This window comes from Lagopus leucura, unplaced genomic scaffold (genome assembly GCF_019238085.1).
Source record: "Lagopus leucura isolate 7727_CA_CO unplaced genomic scaffold, USGS_WTPT01 Super-Scaffold_100157, whole genome shotgun sequence".
In the NCBI taxonomy this organism is placed as follows: domain Eukaryota; kingdom Metazoa; phylum Chordata; class Aves; order Galliformes; family Phasianidae; genus Lagopus; species Lagopus leucura.
The window spans coordinates 14,396,871-14,414,942 of record NW_024962334.1 but is presented as its reverse complement, the minus strand read 5'-3'; the positions used below and the strand labels follow the sequence as shown (position 1 = coordinate 14,414,942).

The following is an 18,072-nucleotide window of genomic DNA, read 5'->3' as shown; positions in this document are numbered from 1 at the left end:
TGACATGCACATGCATCTGAAGTGCAAGTTCAGAATGTACAACTTCCCTCCTTGAAACATTTTTTTTTCTTCTGTGCTTATTAAATCAAAGAAGGGATGTTTGGTTTTTAAATTAATTTGCTAAAGGACAATCAGTGAAAGATGCTGACTGGAAGGATGGGAGTGAGCTTCCAACAGATTAGAAGTGAGCAGTAATGGACAGATGGGTCTGGTTTTCTTAAATGCAAGCATGACAACTGCCTCAAGCCTGATTCATGACAAATACAGGCCTGCCTGTCACGTTCCGGCAGAAGAGCTGTTAGGCTTTGTTGAGTGTACTACAAACTACTGCTCTGCAGATGAAGGGAAAATGGCAGCAGTTCATGCTCATAGCAAAAATACAGAGCACTGTGTTCAGTTTTTCTCCCTTGGCAACAAAACCATCTCCAGTTAAAAAACAAAACAAAACAAAACAAAAAATCCCAACAAAAAAAAACAAATGGAGAAGGAACTTTAAATCTCTGTCTTCTGTTCTGCCCAATTAAAACCATGGGAGCTGAAGCTTTCATAGGAATCCATTTCCAATGCCTTTACCAGCACCCAGAGCCCACATGAGCCCTTCTGGAGGCCAAACTTTACTCTTTGTGGAACAGCTGGGATCAGACAAACTCTCTGCACACAATAACCTGCAAGTGGGGCCTCTGAATGCAGAGCCCACTATATCATACGAGATCAAGGAAGCAGGAAGGAATCAATAAATGCAGCCCCCAAGAGTCCCTGGCCCCTCCACTTCAGGCATGCGGAGGTAGGTTGCAACTGAAAAGAAAAGCACTGGAGGCTGTATTTATGTTTGGGATTTTTGCAAAGCAATTTTAACTGATCCAGTTCATCACACAACCCAAATCAATCAAACAGGCATGCTGGCTTGCAACTTGGTTTACATTTATCTTTTCTTCTGGCTGGCTGCACCTAAATTTCATTTTCAGAAACTCTAGGATATGCATGCATTTTACTTTGAACTTCTTGCTAGACTGCATTTGCACTTACTTGAGTGAAAAGTCAGAACTTCCACATCTCTCACTGCCTGAGGGAACCAAAAATATTAGTGCTGATTAAATATTTATTTTGCAGAAACATGAAATCTATCATGCTACAGAAAACTATTTTGAATGATACTTCCTTGAGCAAGGCTGGGACTTATGGCTTTTTCTCTTACTATGTTACACACTCAGTAAAAATACAGCTGGGCCAAGAAAACTCTGTTTTGTTTTGGCAAAGCATCAGACGGTATCTTCTGGTTTGCCAACACAGGCAGAATCTTGTCTAGCTGTGGGATGCTCTTGGGTTTACTATTAGCAAAACTATTAAGAAGCACTGAGAGGTTCCAGTCCCTTTTACGTATCTTTAGTTGAATCTCATTAGTGTGCAAGCTCTCAATTTGCACCAAAAACACAGCAGTCTTTTCTCACCTCTCAGGGAAAATTTAATAGCAGTGTTAAGTCTCATGTTACTAGGACTTCATTACTTTTACAAGATTTGTTAAATAATTAAAATGCACTTGTCAAATAAGTGATTAGAGAACATTTTGTGCTGCAGCGTCATTTTTTGTCTGTTTACCTCGACTGTCAAAATTGAATAATTCACACTGACTCTCCAACACAACACTATAAACAACCGAGACTAAAGCTGGAGAGGTGGAGAGCTGTGGGACTCAGAAAAAGTGTATATAAGATGTGATTGAAGAAAGAGCACTGGATTAAAGCTGCAGATGAGGAAACTGAAACAACAGAGACAAAGCGTGCTCCAAGGATGTTGCTGAACAAGAATGACCTAAAAGAAGATCTAGCCAACACCATTTATGTCTGCAGTAGCTTCTATCAGGTTTTCTGAGGAGACTCAGATCCTAAAAGTGGGCAGAAAGGCAGGGAATGGGTACATGCTGTGTAGAGGGAACAGAACTAATGATTTTCAGACAACATTGACTTTCTCTGCCTCTGATTTACCTTCTTAATCATCATTCTGTAATGAGTTGCACATTTGAATGGATATCACAGAGAACAGATCACATTCTCATATACTTTTACAGTGATATATTTCTTCTGTGCTTTGCCTAGTGCCACTAAGCAGAATACAGTAATCTGAAATATCCTGTAATAAAAAGAATCCCTCTGGGTTGAAGTAGAATGATAGAATCAAAGAATACCCCGAGTCAGAAGGGATCCATAAGAATCATTGAGTACAACTGCTGGCTCTACACAGGACCACACAAAAATCAGACCATACTGAGAGCACTCTGAGGGCAGCTCAGTGCTGTACCCACTGCCCTGGGCAGCCCGATCCACGCTCACCACCCTCTGGTGCAGAACCTTTCCCTGACCCCCAGCTGCCCCTCCCCTGCCGCAGCTCCATGCCGTTCCCTCAGGCCCTGTCACTGTCACACAGAGCAGAGCTCAGCGCTGCCCTCCGCTCCCTGTGAGGAGCTGCAGCCACCATCAGGCCTCCCCTCAGCTCCTCTGCTCTGGATCGAACCAACCTAGGATTCTCAGCCACTCCTCATACACCTTGCCTTCCAGACCCTTTTCCATCTTCATAGCCCTCCTCTGGATGTCTCTTTATGTCCTTTGTCCTCTGGACGCTTTATGTCCTTTTTGCACAGTATGTGCATAGTGGGATAGTCACTTCACTTGACCTGCTAGAGGGCCATACTTGATGCACGGCAGGATACAACAAGTAGGGGGGCTGCTACCATGTGAAATGGCAAGGGTAGAAATATTAGATAAGCAATCTCTGGGAAAAAAGATAATGTCCATACTGTCACAAGACAGAAAGGATTTCTGACCAGTGCCCATTGCCCTACCTGTCCCTCTTCTCCACAGGCAGGTTTTGGGAGATCATCCCCACTCAGCAGGATGACCCACAGGACCAAAAGGAGCAGCTGGATCCAAGTGGACTACAGGATGGCTCTCCTGCTAGGGGAGTTTATCTGCCTGGCCAGCTTTCCAGAAGCAGACTTCTAAAGGGTGCTCAAAATAAAGCACCTTCCAGATGTGGATCCCTTTCGCTAGCAGCTACACGTATGCTGTACCAGTCTGTCATCGCAGGAGCCACATCTGCCCTGCAGCAGCAACCAGCAGCAGGACCCGGTGCCTTGGGATTTTAACATCATCGCTGTGTTCACACTGCACTCCGTCACTGACACAGTCACACAATCTGCTACTTTTAAATGCACTATTCACCAAAAGCCACGTTTCCATTAAGCAGGAGAGAACGTTCCCGACGCTCTTGCTCTCTCACGGCATCCGAATTTCCCTGAATCGACACTTTTGGCAGAGTTACGTAACAGCGAGCACAGCGCTCTTAGCTCTGATCCAAGCAGACACTGCGAGCACAGTCTGAGCACCAGGGTACTTCTTTACACTGAACTGTGCTCTAACCCGGCATGGGAATTACAAATAAAAGGGGTACATTTACTTCTTGGAACAGAACATTAAGCTGCCCAGACAAAATCAGAGATTCTTGTACAGGGGTTATTAAGTAAACAAGGTACAGGACACAACATTCAATACTTTTTAAATGCAGTAAAACCGAGCTTTTAATGCAAGCACACTTATTCAAAATAAATAAAAAATTCTGGGCTAGCATTGCACTGGAAAGGAGCCAGAGGAACTCCCCAGGCCTCAACACAACTCCTCTGCTGTCATTTGGAGTGCTTCCATAGCACTGCCTGAACCAAAAGAAATGCCACAGAAGCTCTCAATGATATCCAAAATTAATTCTACAGCCTCATCTATCACTGTCCAGTTGAGGAATTTCTTCTGTGGTATAGAAGACTGTTTTCTTTTACACTAAATGACTTAGCCATGAGCTTTCACGCAGAAGAAAACAGCGGCAATTTGATGGCTCAAATCCGTTCGTTAATGGAGACAGCAATTTTGTTCCATGGCACCACCTCTTCCTCCCCTCCTTTTCAGAACTGAGGTATCCATTAAGAGTGACTCTGTGGTAGCAAAAAAATGTGAATAAAGACATCCTGAAGCTTGCTTTGAAATGCTCTCCATAGCCAGTATTGTGGCTATCAGGAATTTGTGAAAACCGTAGGTATGTAATAGATTTTCAAGACACACTGTGCACACTAAAAAAAAATGTAACTCATTTGGCAGCAAGCAGCCAAACATCGTAGAGTCTTGACTAACAGTCTTCTCTCTTCTTCAACATTGCTGCAAAACCTTTACCTACCAGCAAGAATAATTCCTGAAAGCCCACATAAGCAAGCGTAGCCTCCATGTGCAGAGACACAGACTTAATCATCCCAGCCACCTTATTTTGGGTTATCAAACAATATTTCTTCTCTATTTTTGCTCTTTTATGGTTTCAATCTTATAATATTTCAACTCTAGTTTAAACTGCAGGTGTTGAAGTCAGCCTCCATCCAACAGAGAGACATGAAGCATCAAGGAGGAGATACTTCAGATCTTTGTGCTTTTCTCCTCAGTCTAACTGTAATCCAACAGCATCACCCCAGGCACCCATGTGCCAGCACTGCAGCAGACTGCTGTGTCTGCTTCCATTAAGACTAATAGAGGATGGTTGCCATCACTCTGACTGTTCCATAGCTACATACAGAACATACATAGATGTTATTCCAGGAAGGGAGAGCAGCAGGGATATTCAGAGTGCAGGAACAAATGAAGTATGTGGTGCCAACCACTTGTCTGCAAGCCAGATATCACCTGGGTTGGAACACATATTCTGCTGTACCTGGCTTCACCCTTGAATCAGCCTGGTAAGCTCTAGTTTCTGAAGGTTTTACAGAACAGCTTTTTTGCTAGTTTTTAAACAGAGACAGAAATACATGAAAATGAGCAATTATCCACAACCTCATATGGCCAACACAGTATTTAGTTATTCTGTCCTATTAGATTCTACATTCCATGCTATGCTATACAGGTGCAGTAGGACAACGCCATTCTGATCTCAACAATTTTTTCCATTTTAGTTATACGGCAGAAGGGATTCAATAATTGTCACATATAAATTACAGCTTTTTAGTGATCTTAATATAAATGCAATCTATTAAGGAAGTCTGGTAAAATTTAGAAGATATATGTAGAAAAACATGCCTGTGGATCAAGCAGTAACAGAAACTGGTTCATCACCACCATGCATCAGTGCAGGCAAAAAACCTGCCAATTCAGTGGTGCTCTACTCAGTACCCTCTACTGAGCATCTTCACCAACCTGCTCAAAGACTTTTCAGCCTTTTCAGGGTTCTTGTAAGTCACCACTGAAACAAGAGAGAGCTGCTCCAGTGGTGATTTTGGAAATTCTGTGGGTGCCTGTACCACATCAGAGCCTTTGTTCATGGATATGTGGATTTAGAAGGCCTGAAGGAACTATTATGGTAATCTGGTCTGACTTCCTGCTTGGCACAGGCCATGATACCTCACGCAGCAATTTCTTTACAAAGCACAAGAACTTGTAACTCCTCTAGAAGATATCTCAGAAGGAGATCTAATCTTGATTTAATTACTCTAAGTGATCTACCACATTCCTTTCTAAGCATTTCCAATGGTTAATTACACCTACGGTATCATATTTCCAATGTGAACTTGCTTATCGTGCTGTGTGTCTGTGTCTGTTGGAGCCCTATCCTATCTTCCTACATAGATATTTTTAGATGCTAACCACATCACACCTCAAAATTCTCTGACTTCAGATAAATAGTTTCCCTACTGCTTGGCAAATCAAAACAGAGATTCCTGAATCCAACGCACACAGCTGCTGGGGGTTAGTGTTCCTGGTGGTATTACAGAGAGCTTTTACTACATAGACTTGAGAAGTCAATTCAAGCACAAGGAGAAGGCACTGAAGATCTTTAACAAGCTTTCCCAGCTTTCACTGCAGCAACATGTTTGTAAAACCTGGAAATTTGGGACAAATAGCACTGCAATCTGGAGCGTTTCCTTTAGACTCAATCGATAATTGCAAGCTCCAACCAGTTCGCTAGTTACTGCAGCTAATTCATAAAGTAATTGATGGCTTGTGGCAGGTGGGTTTCTCCTACTCATGTGTCAAAATCACATAAAAATTCTGTTAATGGAATGAACCAGTACTTCTGCAGGCATTGCCAAGGCAGAAATCTAGGAGTGAGCAATATGTACCCTGAACTACTTCCAGTTGTGACTCCGTGAAAGAAAACGCATAAATTTCCACTACTGCTGTCATGCTGTATTACCTAGGCATATTACTTGGAAGTTTACATTACTGTAGCATACAGAGGCTCCTCATAAGGCTCTCTTGTGTTAGGTGATCAACTGAAAAAAGAGCAAGCTTAATTCATTTTTGCAACATTCGCTCAGCTCTCATATGGCTGAATCCAGGTAAGGAGACAGGAGGACTTGTGTCCTCTCTAGAACATAGAAATTGATGAGATCAGTGCACAGAGACTGCTCAGAATGAGAACTGCTTCTGGAATTTATTAAATCCCTGTACTACCCATGTGATTCTTTACACATTATGAAGTTCTGTAACTGACTGTATGCCAGAAGGGCTTTCAGTCCTTTGCACTGATTTGGTGCAGAACAGAAGCATCTATCTTTCTGTCTCTCAGATGTATTATATATGCATACACCTTCGTAACTGCAAATACATGCACACAGACATATACTCTATGCACTAATACAGAGCAGGAATATCCAAACCTAGGTTGTCTGCTATTTACAACACCACTTAAAAATTTTCCACAACAAAAAATGTGGTATGACACCTCATTATTTTTTCACAACACTTCTGTTTTTTCCCATTAATATTTCACATCTCTACTCACTTGTGGTTTCAAACAGTTTCCATTCCACATAGCCTAACTGTTTTCTAGTCTCCTTCTTCTCTATTCCAAGGATGCTCCTCTAGAAATCAGCAACACAGTTTATATGGATGTATCAAGTTTTACTGGTTTATGATTTCAGTGATTTAAAAATTCTTCCTTTTCATTGCACTTCTGTTAGGAAGGAATTTGACTTGAAATAGGTGCACAGAACCCAGATAAGAACTCCAAAAGCTTTTACTTCAACAGCTGATAAAATCCAAATCTGGCAGATATGGGCAGAAAGGAAAACAATTGCAGATACAACACTTTCCTTCCTCAGTATCCCATGAATGGCTACAGAAACTAAGAAATCACCTGAAAAACAGTGACTGAAAAGTAACTGTATATTTCTGTTATTCTCCAAAGGAGTTCATACTGCAGCTTGCCTGTCAGAACAGCCTGCTGTCACACACGTGATTATGTTATTTGACATTGCTGTTTCATGGTGTAAGCGTACAGTGTTCTGGATGAGGCAGCAGATGACTGTCAGTATCCTTACTACTGATGAAAGAAATGAAGATTAAAACTCCATTTTTTTAACACCTCTTCTAGTTAGTAATGTACAGGAAGAGCACTTTTAGCTTTTGCTTATCAGCAGGTGCATACAGTATCTTCTTTCAGAATGCAGCCTGAATTATGTTGCATAGAAGAAGATTAAATAGAATCATAGAATCACAAGGTTAGAAATGACCTATAAGATCACCTAGTCCAGCCATCTTCTCATTACCACTGCTACCACAAGCTACTAAACCTACTAAACCATATCTCGCAGAAGATACTCCTAGAAGAGTTTGCTCCTTCTTTACAGACCCATTGATTTGACTGTAATACATAAGCTCTCAACACTACAACTCATAAACTAAAAATTTGGTGCAAAGTTACTTATTTTATCAGTATGTACACCAACGTTTCATTTTCAAACTGCAAGAAAGTTTCCCTTACAACATTCTAATTGACTGAGTAATGAAATCAATAGTCTGATGAAAAATAATTGCCTGTAAATTTTCCACAGCAAAAAGACATTTCCAAATCTATGCAGGCATTTTATTGTATTTATTATATTTAAAAGATGAAATATTGGCTCAGTAAGAGTGGTGAGGCACTGGAATGGGCTGCGCAGGGAGGTGACGGAGTTACCATCCCTGGAAGAGTTTAAGGAAAGGGAAGGTGCAGTGCTTAGGGACATGGTTTATAGTGGGCAATACTGGTGTTAGGTGGATGGCTGGGCAATATGTTTAAGACATGGTTAGGATGTCTTTTCCAACCTTAATGATTCTATGAAATACTGTTTGATTCATGCTGCAATGTTATCTTCTTTCCTTTTTAGTTTGTTTCAATATGCTGACCCGTGCCATATCTTGGATCTACCTGGAAACACTGAGCAAATGTGAAATTACCTGTGTTTGACTTGAATATTTTACTGAAGTGGAATAAAGAAATCTTACCTTACTAGAGCTTCATTTGTGTTCTCTCACTGAAAAGAGTAAAGAAATCTGTATTAAAGATCTATGTGGTAAAAAGATATCCTATTTCAGTTTCAATTAACACAAAAGCTGTGGGTGTCTTTTAATATAACAGAAATTAATTTCCATTTTTTTGGAATGTTTATCATTCTCAACGCTTTGGCAGGGAGGCATTTGTTTGTTTGTTTGTTTGCAACCTTTGCTAGCCATTGTTTCTCAACAAGCATTTCAAATATTTGGGAAACAAAAATTCAAACAACTGATCTAGGCAATTCACTGCCTGAACTGCAGGTTAGGCATGTTTTGTAGGTTTATTTTCACTGCAAGCAGAACTTTATGATCAGTATTTGTATCGCTGCTACCTTCATTTAACAGTGAATATTGTTTCTTGTAAGACAAACATTCAAAGCCTGGAAATTGTTTAATTATTTTTTTTTAAATAAAGTAGATTCTGTTCCATCCCAAAATAGGCACCAGTTGTAAAAGAATGAAAACATCAATCCAATTTCATTAACATCTGCTTCAGCTAATCCACTCTAAATGACAACATGTGCCAACAGCTTCCCAATGTACATCATGAAATCCCAAAAGAGTAAGCTGTGACACTATGCTGAAAAAGTTTCAGTATGACTCAGAACAACTGATGAATTTTGAGGCCTGCAAAAATAATACTTCATTTATCTGTGACTTGTTCCATCCTTTACAACCAATGAGAACTACCTACAGGTATCAACAATATAGGTGGGAATTGGATTCTGGTAACTCTGGAGCAAATAGGAATTTCTGCCACAAATACATATATGCAAGAACTGAATCTCATCATCTGATTTCATTTTCTAAATTAGAACAATGTGCAGCATAAAGTAGAGAACAAAAAGTCGAGTCTAGGAAAATGACCAGTAAATGGTATTTGTAGAACACAGAGAAAATCACGTAGTCCAAGGGTCTCAGCCTCTGGCACCTGCTATACAGTTCCCTATCCATCAAACAATACATCTGGAATTTCACAGATGAAGGAAAAATATGAAGAGAACTCATTAATCTTTGTCAGTGACTACTTCAAAGCTTGGCCTTTAACTATGGGATCTGTGCAATGGTTGAAGATAAAATTCTCAGCTCTACAATCAAAATGCCACTCTGGAGGGAGAAAGAAATGTCAATAATGATGTCTTCTAAGAATGGCTGCTGATCTGTTAATCTAAGGCAAGTAAACCTTAGGTGAATTGTAGAATCCTCTTTCACTAACAGAGCATGTTTAGCCAGTACTTTAAGAGAGACCAAATATGAGCCTATTTCAGAAACAGCAGAGATAAAAAGAGACATTACTGAAGTGCACAAATTCCTTAGATTAAACACCCATTTTGTGAAAAAGGCATGAAATCTCTGACTTCTAGGAATCAGCTCATCAGAGCTGATGTTTACGAAGTCTGATTTACCACAGCTGAGCATCTGCACATGTATATACCTTTAAAGGAAGAGGAATAACTGCAAGTTCATTTTATCACTTTGTGAAATATATAAAATCTCATAGGTTTAATTTTCTACATCTCTTTCTGATAATCAGCTAGTAAAACATGTAGATTACTTCACGCTTATCAATCTGGCTTCAGGTCACCATCAGAGATAACTTAAGAAAGGTTTTACATACATTACAGGAATAAAGAGACAGGTCCAGTAGGTACTGTATCACTGGATAATACACAGGGTTTCAATAGGATTGAATGGGATTTATTACAGCACGAGCCAAATCCTTCTTACCTTTTCTCACGCAGAACATCCATTGAAGCTAGACAGAGTGCAACTGAGGACATCTTACATCTGATTCATTACTCACCTGTCCCTAAACTACAGTGGTCCACAGCACAAAGTCTACGGGATCAGCACGTGATTTTGTGGGTAGGGAAAGGAATATCTTAAAGAATGGCCCAGAGGTCACAAAGCAGGTCCAGAGGCAAGTCTGAAGAAGACCAGAACTCATTTTGGACCTGTGACAAGATCCACACCTTCTGAAGCAAAATATTTTTACGCCAGAAACACTTGCAGTGTGGACTGCTTTGAAGCATATTTAAGTTATCCTACTACTATACTATTTTTAGAAGAAGAATGAAATCTTACTTTGGTGAGTTTTATGACACCCAGAAGAAAAAAAATACATTCTAACATGCTTAATGAAAGATTTTGCATAAGATTATCTTATCTGATCTAGCTGCTGATAACAAGGCAACCTATAATGATGCCGTGAGCACCTCCCACCAGACGTTCTCACGGGTCCCTGGTGGTTGTCAAGAAAAGTGTAGATGTGGTGCTGAGGAGATGGTTCTGTGGGCATGATGGTGATGGGTCGATGCTTAAACTAAATGATCTTTATGGTTTTTTCCAACCTTAATTATTCTAAGATTCAATTATTCTGTGACCCACTGCCTTCCTAGCTTGATGATGTCAATAGACATTTGACCAAAAAGACCATGACCTAGAGAAATAAAGGCATGATACTGCTCTTCCTCAGGTAGAAAGGAGCTTCTTTCCACCTTCATATGCTCTTTCTCTATCCAAGCAGATAGAACCTTCAACTTAATGTGTCCCAAACCACCCTGGTGTTCCCTGCAGAAGACCTGTAGAGCTTCCTGCCTTATCTGCTCTTGATAGTGTGACAGAAGCCCATGTGGGCTCTCAGCATCCATGTTAAAAATACAACATATCCTGTCAAATGCCTACACTGCTTTCATACTTAATTACTTGCTTGCTCAGATGAAGGGGAAGATCTCTACCAAAAAAAGACTTTCATTGCAATATTCATACGTCTCTTTTTTTTTTTAAGTGTGCCAATTTACAGTAAAAACTGTACTTGTTGCCTGTTACCAACTGGATTGACTTTGGATGCACTCTGAAGGGTTTCTAATATACTATCTCAAAAGAAAATCAATAACATGAAGTTAAATAAAGTAGATAACAATCCATGCTCAGTGACAAAAGGCTTTATAATTTCAGCAATTCTCCAAAAGATCGACTCTGGTCAAAACTCAGAAAATTAATACTGCCAAACTGACTGAACAGTGGAATTAATGTAGAGGAAAAATTCCTTCTTTACGTGAGGAAATACTTCTCCAAGAGAGTGGTCAGGCACTGGAATGGGCTGCCAGGCAGGTGGTGGAGTCACCATCCCTGGAGGTGTACAAGACATGTTTAGATGCTGTACTGAGGGACATGGTTTAGTGGGAAATATTGGTGATGGGCGGACAGTTGAACTGGATGATTTTAGAAGTCTTTTCCAACCTTGGTGATTCTATGATTCTGTGAAAACTTTTGACAGAATGGAGCAGTATGCCTAAAAGGCTCCTTCTTGTTTCAGTCGGTTTTATTTCACCTTTTCTGTTGCATATCCTTGAGTAGATATTGCAAAGCTGAAGCTATGGAAACATTTTACCATTAAGCAAAGCATAGTTTTGATCCCCATAAAGAATACACCCAAACACCTAAAACAAATTCTTTCCAAATGATTCAGCACTTATCCAGTACACAGTAGGACAAAAGGCATCCAGGTGCACTTCACAAAATTTAGATATAAATGATATATTCTGCCTAAGTCTTTGAACAGGTATTCATTTATAGGGATGAGGGCACTCCTTTTTCTCTTACATATTTATCCTTATCCAACAAAATCCCATTAATCCTATTACAAATTACTGTTAGGCTCCTGAAATCCTTCACAGATCTTTTCAATTACAGAGAAACACCTAGGTAAAAAATTCTTTAGTTACCAAAAGGTACAAGTACAAACTCACCATCACCCCAGACTTTGCTTCAGTTTACTTCTATGGTCCCTGCAGGATAGTTTGATGCTTAGAGCTCCACAAGGAGACTGACTGAGCAAAGCATCTACCATTGCCTTTCTCATGAAATACCCAAGGAAGCCAACTGAGCCTGGAAAAGCCACTGATTTCTCACTCCACAACAAGAATTGAGGAAGAAAAAAAGAAAGTGGTGGGGGATGAAGAATCCTGAGCAGGAGATAAATTAATTCCCAAAGCCACTCCTTTAAGTTTAGCTTTCAGTTGTATACTTCAAGCAGCTCCCGCCATGAATTAAAACACTTAAGAGTTAAAAAACAAATGACAACAACAACAAAAACCATGGATAATCTCATAGACCTCCCTCAGAAAAGTTCCTCCTCAACAGGCACAGAAAAGTAATGTAATCCTTACTGCCCACTGCTCTTGACTCAAGGCCATTTGATTTCACAGCTCTAACAGTCACAGCAGTTAGCAAGTTGTGCGTCCACTTTGTAGAGAGAAAAGCCATGACTGCAGCATGCCTAAGTCTGAACTGCGACAGGCACTTTCATCTCTGAAACTCTACACAACAGTTTGAATCGCTTGGTGTTTCCTCAGTGTGAGTCAGCCTCTGCGGGTATGGGAAGGCAGTAGATGTGCCTGTTTGCACAGCCTGCAACATACAGATGCATCCTGAGAATGTTTACTCCTAGTACAATGCTAATCATAATTACCATGCTGGTATACGTTATCTGCAGGATAAAAGGCTAGAAGAAAGCCCATGTTTAGGTTGGACAGCAAAGACAAGATCATAGCTGGAAGGCAGACAACACATAAAACAGCTCCATGTAAGGCATATGTATAGATTAAAAATTAACCATCGTTGCCAAAAGAACTGAACGCAACCCCACCTGTAGCTATAGATGGTTACACACAATCACCAACTGCAAGAGAAACACACAGTCCCTGTTCTGGCTCCCTAACAGCACAGACAGGTATGAAGCTACCACTTCAAGCTCGTCCCTCTCCCCAAGAAAGAGCTGAACACCAAGCACAAGCCTCTTTCTTCAGTCAGCATTTATTACTGGTTTTGATGACTGGCTGTCACCAAAATGATAGAAGTTAGCAATTTGCAAGCCTGAAGAAGACAACTTTAAGCCAGGTAGCTTATCCTAGTAGTTCAGAGGTGGAATAACAAGGAACTGAAAATGACCACTGCTGTTGTCACTGTTACTGTTATTGCCTGAGACCATCCTAAATAGCTGACATTTTCACAGGTACTTTACTGGTGAAGATATGGAAGTGCAATCCAGGTGCTGTTCAGAAGCTACTGTCCTCTCCAGCATGTGGTGAATCCATGACTGTAAAGTCCATAGTCCTGCTTTCACAGTATTTCATTACAAATCTCTGTTTTAATGAGGAATTAACAAGATCAAAAAATATTCTGGCTAATAAGCATTCGAGTTCAGTTACAGTAAACTGTATTTATACTATAAATATAAACATCACAATGTTCCTAGACTTCAAAGGGACAAAGATAAATTGATTTATTTTTAGAATAAAAATAGTATTTAAATTAATTCTTTCAAATCCACAAATTTTTCTACTCTTTTTACAAATTCTATTATTTGTGTCACTTAAAAGAAAGGCTAACGTGTTACTCTTAGGTTGGGCTTTCATAAAATTCAATACAGCTAAGCAGATCTCAGAAAAAGGCAGCTGTTCCCTCTTTGCATAACTTAGTCATATGCCATAAAACCAACTCTCTTCTCCTCTGAACGATACCTTTCCAAGGATGTCATCCCTTAGGGCCCAACCCAGGGCTACCAAAGTTAGGGCCATGATTCACACTGCACTCATTCAGAAACCTTCCATTCAGCCTAGGCTTGAAAACCTCAGCTCAAGAATCCCATTAAGAAATGCATGAAGGTGCTGAAAACAACCCTTTGTGCACATTTTTGAACTATCAGTGTTCACTGCTTCTCTGAGTACTGCCCCAAATGTCACAGATCTGACTTCAGGCTTTCAATGCAATGCACGACAGTGGTGAAATCTAAAGTTTGGGAGACTGTACGGGTACCAATCCCACATGTATTTAACCATGCACTGCAGCTACTGGTGGAAGTGGCCACTTCTGAGATAGGAGGTGCACACAACAGCCTGGGATTCCATCATCAGCTTACTGAAGAGGAACCCAGAGAGCAGACAGGCTGAAACAGCCAGATCATGGTGAGGTGAATTTCATCCTTAGGTTCAAACTAGTTGCCCTACTTTAATCACTGTGAGTTTGGATAAAAATAAACTGCAGCAGAACTAAGACTGGGACCTTCAAAGCCTTGATCAGAAAGCACATACCTTACTGCTTATAACCACCCCACTGTAATGAGAACAATTAAGGTTGGTTTATTTGTCCTTTGTTTGTCTCCTATGAAATGGCAGAATGGAGAAGCCAGAACCTTCAAGAATGAACATACAGTAAATTCTGCTGCCCAACATCCGCAGCCTGTGCAGGTCACTGCAGAGTCCCGGAATGAAACATGACGTGCCTCACCACAACATCTTCTCCAGGATGCCAGTCCCAATCCAAAACGTTACAAAGCCTAAAGCTTGGCAGCCCCCACCTACTCAATGTGCACTCAGGATATATCGTGTTTCCCACAGCGTTTTTCTAAAAACTAAGTCAGTGGTGACATGCACTCCTTGGAATGGCAGATGATATCCCTGACACCAGTACACTGGAATGCAGCTCTTACAGTAATTCCCATCCAAAATCAAAGCAAAAAAGTATTACGAAAGTAGAGGTTCAATACGTGTTTTTAATAAAAAGGAGAAAAAAAAACACAAAGTATGATGAATTAGCCCATAGCACATTAGCTGCTTTAGGATCCCCATGAAATTTTGGCTGATAAATTCTTTTTTTCAATTTTCTCTACTGGTATGGCACATGCCTTATTAATTGCCCTGTGTAGCACATGTCCCACTGCAACTCAGAGCCATGGCCACAGGCTGCGTGACTTGAGCAGGTAACATGTCCCTTCAGCTCTGCTCATAGTTGGGAAGCTACAAAAAAACCCCTAGGACTAAATAAATAAAATGCTAATCTGTCATGTGAAAGCTCAAAGCAAGTTTAAAGTGGAGAGCGGTTTCTTCTTGTTTATGGCACACTAACGATTTTAAGAAGGCCAGCAATTCTGCTGGGATGTGTTTCTCAAAAGGTACATTGGCTGCCTTTGTAAGAAATAGATAATGAAACAGCCATTGCTCAAAAGTATTTTGGAAAACGTGTCCCTGTGCACAACATACACAGCACACACACATCTGCACTGAATGGCAACTCCACTTAATTAGTCAGCTGCCTAACTTCATTTTTGGATAGCTGGTGGTAAGCACAGCTATGGAGAATAAAATCATTTGCTAGAGATAACCAACTATGAGTAAATTCAAAATATTGTTTAGTTAAGACTTTCCGGCTAAGCTAACAGGATAAAAGCCTTAAGAAATGATACTTGCTTTATTCTCTGGAGTTAAGCTTAATCACAGCGAAGCTCCATGTTTTTTCTAAAGGGTGGAACTAAACTAAGCTCTAATTAAGAGACAAACTGACAGATTTAAACATTTGTTTACTACATACATAGGCATGCATCAAAAACATTCTGCTGCAATAGTCCTTTGCGTTTATTTCTACCCAAGGAGATGAGGAAAAATTCCATCCAGGCACTCACATTGAAAACTACAATCACTCACACTGAAAACTCCTAACTGCATGTACAGCAGAAAGAGGGAAAGTGCCAGTTTTCACATCACGGATACTCTGCAAAAATATTAATTTACATTTGTGTGTTTTTAGAAAGACAATGGTATTGGAATGTTGATTTTTCTTTCCTCCAGCGTATCACAGTAATACCAGCTGCCAGGTTTATGAGGTATTTGCAGCTGTAACTCAACAGACAAATCCTTTGTTACTAATAGAGAATAAACAGTGGGGATTTACAAAGCCGTAATTACACTGACAGGGTTTATGCGCAAGGGTGTATTAAAGGAAATGTTATAAGCAAAATCATATCTTATAGAAATCCTCTGAGAATTATCATCATTTATGCTACAGACCCTTCTATGACATTGCCATAAAAGGGGTTTTCAGTGCGTGTCATCCTTTAAAGGATGCCTGCAGGCTCTTCCAATGTCTGTTAAGCAGGCTGGATTTGATACCGTGTACCTGTTTCAGTTAGCACTAAGTGACAGCAGAGCAAACTTTGAAATCACAAAGTCAAGACAGTCTTAGAATATAGACTCATTAAGGTTGGAAAAGACCACTAAGACCACCTAGCCTAGCCACGATGCATCCCCACCATGCCCACTAACCAAGTCCCTCAGTGCCATATCCCCATGGTTCTTGAACACCTCCAGGAAAGGTGACTTCACCATGTCCCTGGGCAGCCTGTGCCAGCGTCTCACCATACTTTCTGAGATGAAATTTTTCCAAATATCCAACTTGAGCCTCCTCTGGCACGACATAAAGCCATTATTTCTCATTCCATCTCAGTTACCTGGGAGAAGAAGCTGGCCTCCACCTTGCCACAATCTCTTTTTCACGTCATGGTCATTGTAGAGAGTGATAAGGTCTCTCCTGAGTCTCCTCCTCTCCAGAAATCTTACGAAATTTTAATAAAGTTACACTGAAATCCTTTTGATCCTACTGGCTTACTCCTAAAATTACTAAAAACAGAAGAATTTGACTGTCATTCAAGAAACAATATACTAACCTGAAGTCACTTCCCCAAACCTCTAAGATCAGTGATTCATCGCCATAGTTCAACTTTTGTAAATAATTAATTGCTGGGAGGCAATATCATGAAGACTTAGGCACAAGATTTTTACCCTTCAACACCCAAATTACTAATACTATATGTGATAAAGTCCACCAGCTGAAGATTAATTGCTTTGATGCAGAGAGTCACAACAGCAGTTAGAAAGTAAGCAGAAATTCAGTTCCAATGCAACAGATGCCAAATACTCTGAGTAATGTGTCCTACTAGAATGGCTTTTTAAAATAATTTTTTGCTTCTGGCATAGATCCCTGAGCTGGACAGACATGCACGAAGGCAGTGCAATGGGAAGCTGCAGGAAGAAGTGAAAAGGATGAGCAAGTGTAACAAACAACACATAAGGGCAAGTGATCTGCATTTGCAGGCAGGGGAAGTGGGCAGCATCAACCTCCAGCCTCCTTCCAGGTCAACATGAAGCTGATGGCAAGAGGAGATTCTCATAACACACTAGTACAGAAAAGGGGCAGAGAAGCAACTGGAGAAAATATGGGGGAGGAGTCCACAGGGAATGTTAGGCACAAAATAACATATTTTTTTATTTCTCTGATTTGTTCAGAAAAGGTTCTCATACGATGTTTTGCTTCTTTTATAAGGAAGGAATTTTCTTCAGCAAATGCATCAGAAGAACAATATGACAAAGCAGCTGAATGTTACAGTTAAACTTCAACGGTGCAGAGATCCACATTTTTAATTTACAAACCAGAAGAGCTTTTCTTTCATACAGCATTTCAATATATTTTTTTTAATTTCAGGCTTAATTTACAACATTGGTATTTGGGATGGTTCATAAGGACTATGTAATGGAAAAACCCTATAACTTATCTGAATCATTATTTTATTTTGTCCTACTGTGGTTCCAACAGTTCATCATTAATTAGATCCAGTAACAACATCTCATTGTGCAGAAGACATAATACTCTGTTTTAATCAAAATCTTGGACTGCATTTTGGATGGCATCTTTAGCAACTTGGACAGAATACTTGGTGGTTTCCTCACCGATGAAGAATCAAAACAATTAACCATGAACATGTCTTCCATTGAATGCTGACAGCTATAATCAGGTTATTCTGATGAACTTCTACATAGTACAAGGAATTATTTTAGATTTCCTTGAATATTTTACATAATTTCTTCCTTCAAAACAATAATGAACTGTAAGCCTGTCACAC

General features: G+C 40.1%; 1 protein-coding gene across 5 annotated transcripts in view; it reads right to left on the bottom strand.

The window, feature by feature from the left end:
* The window catches only part of THRB (thyroid hormone receptor beta), a 167,704-nt gene that overhangs the window by 117,388 nt on the left and 32,244 nt on the right, over window positions 1-18,072 (bottom strand). Inside the window, exon 1 of one of the 5 annotated variants that reach the window (XM_042888475.1) lies at window positions 8,289-8,317. The exons of the other annotated variants lie outside the window; for them this stretch is intronic. The gene's annotated coding sequence lies outside the window, so the exon portion shown is untranslated. Of the gene's footprint in view, window positions 1-8,288; window positions 8,318-18,072 lie in introns of those variants that run through there. 5 annotated transcript variants of the gene reach the window in all.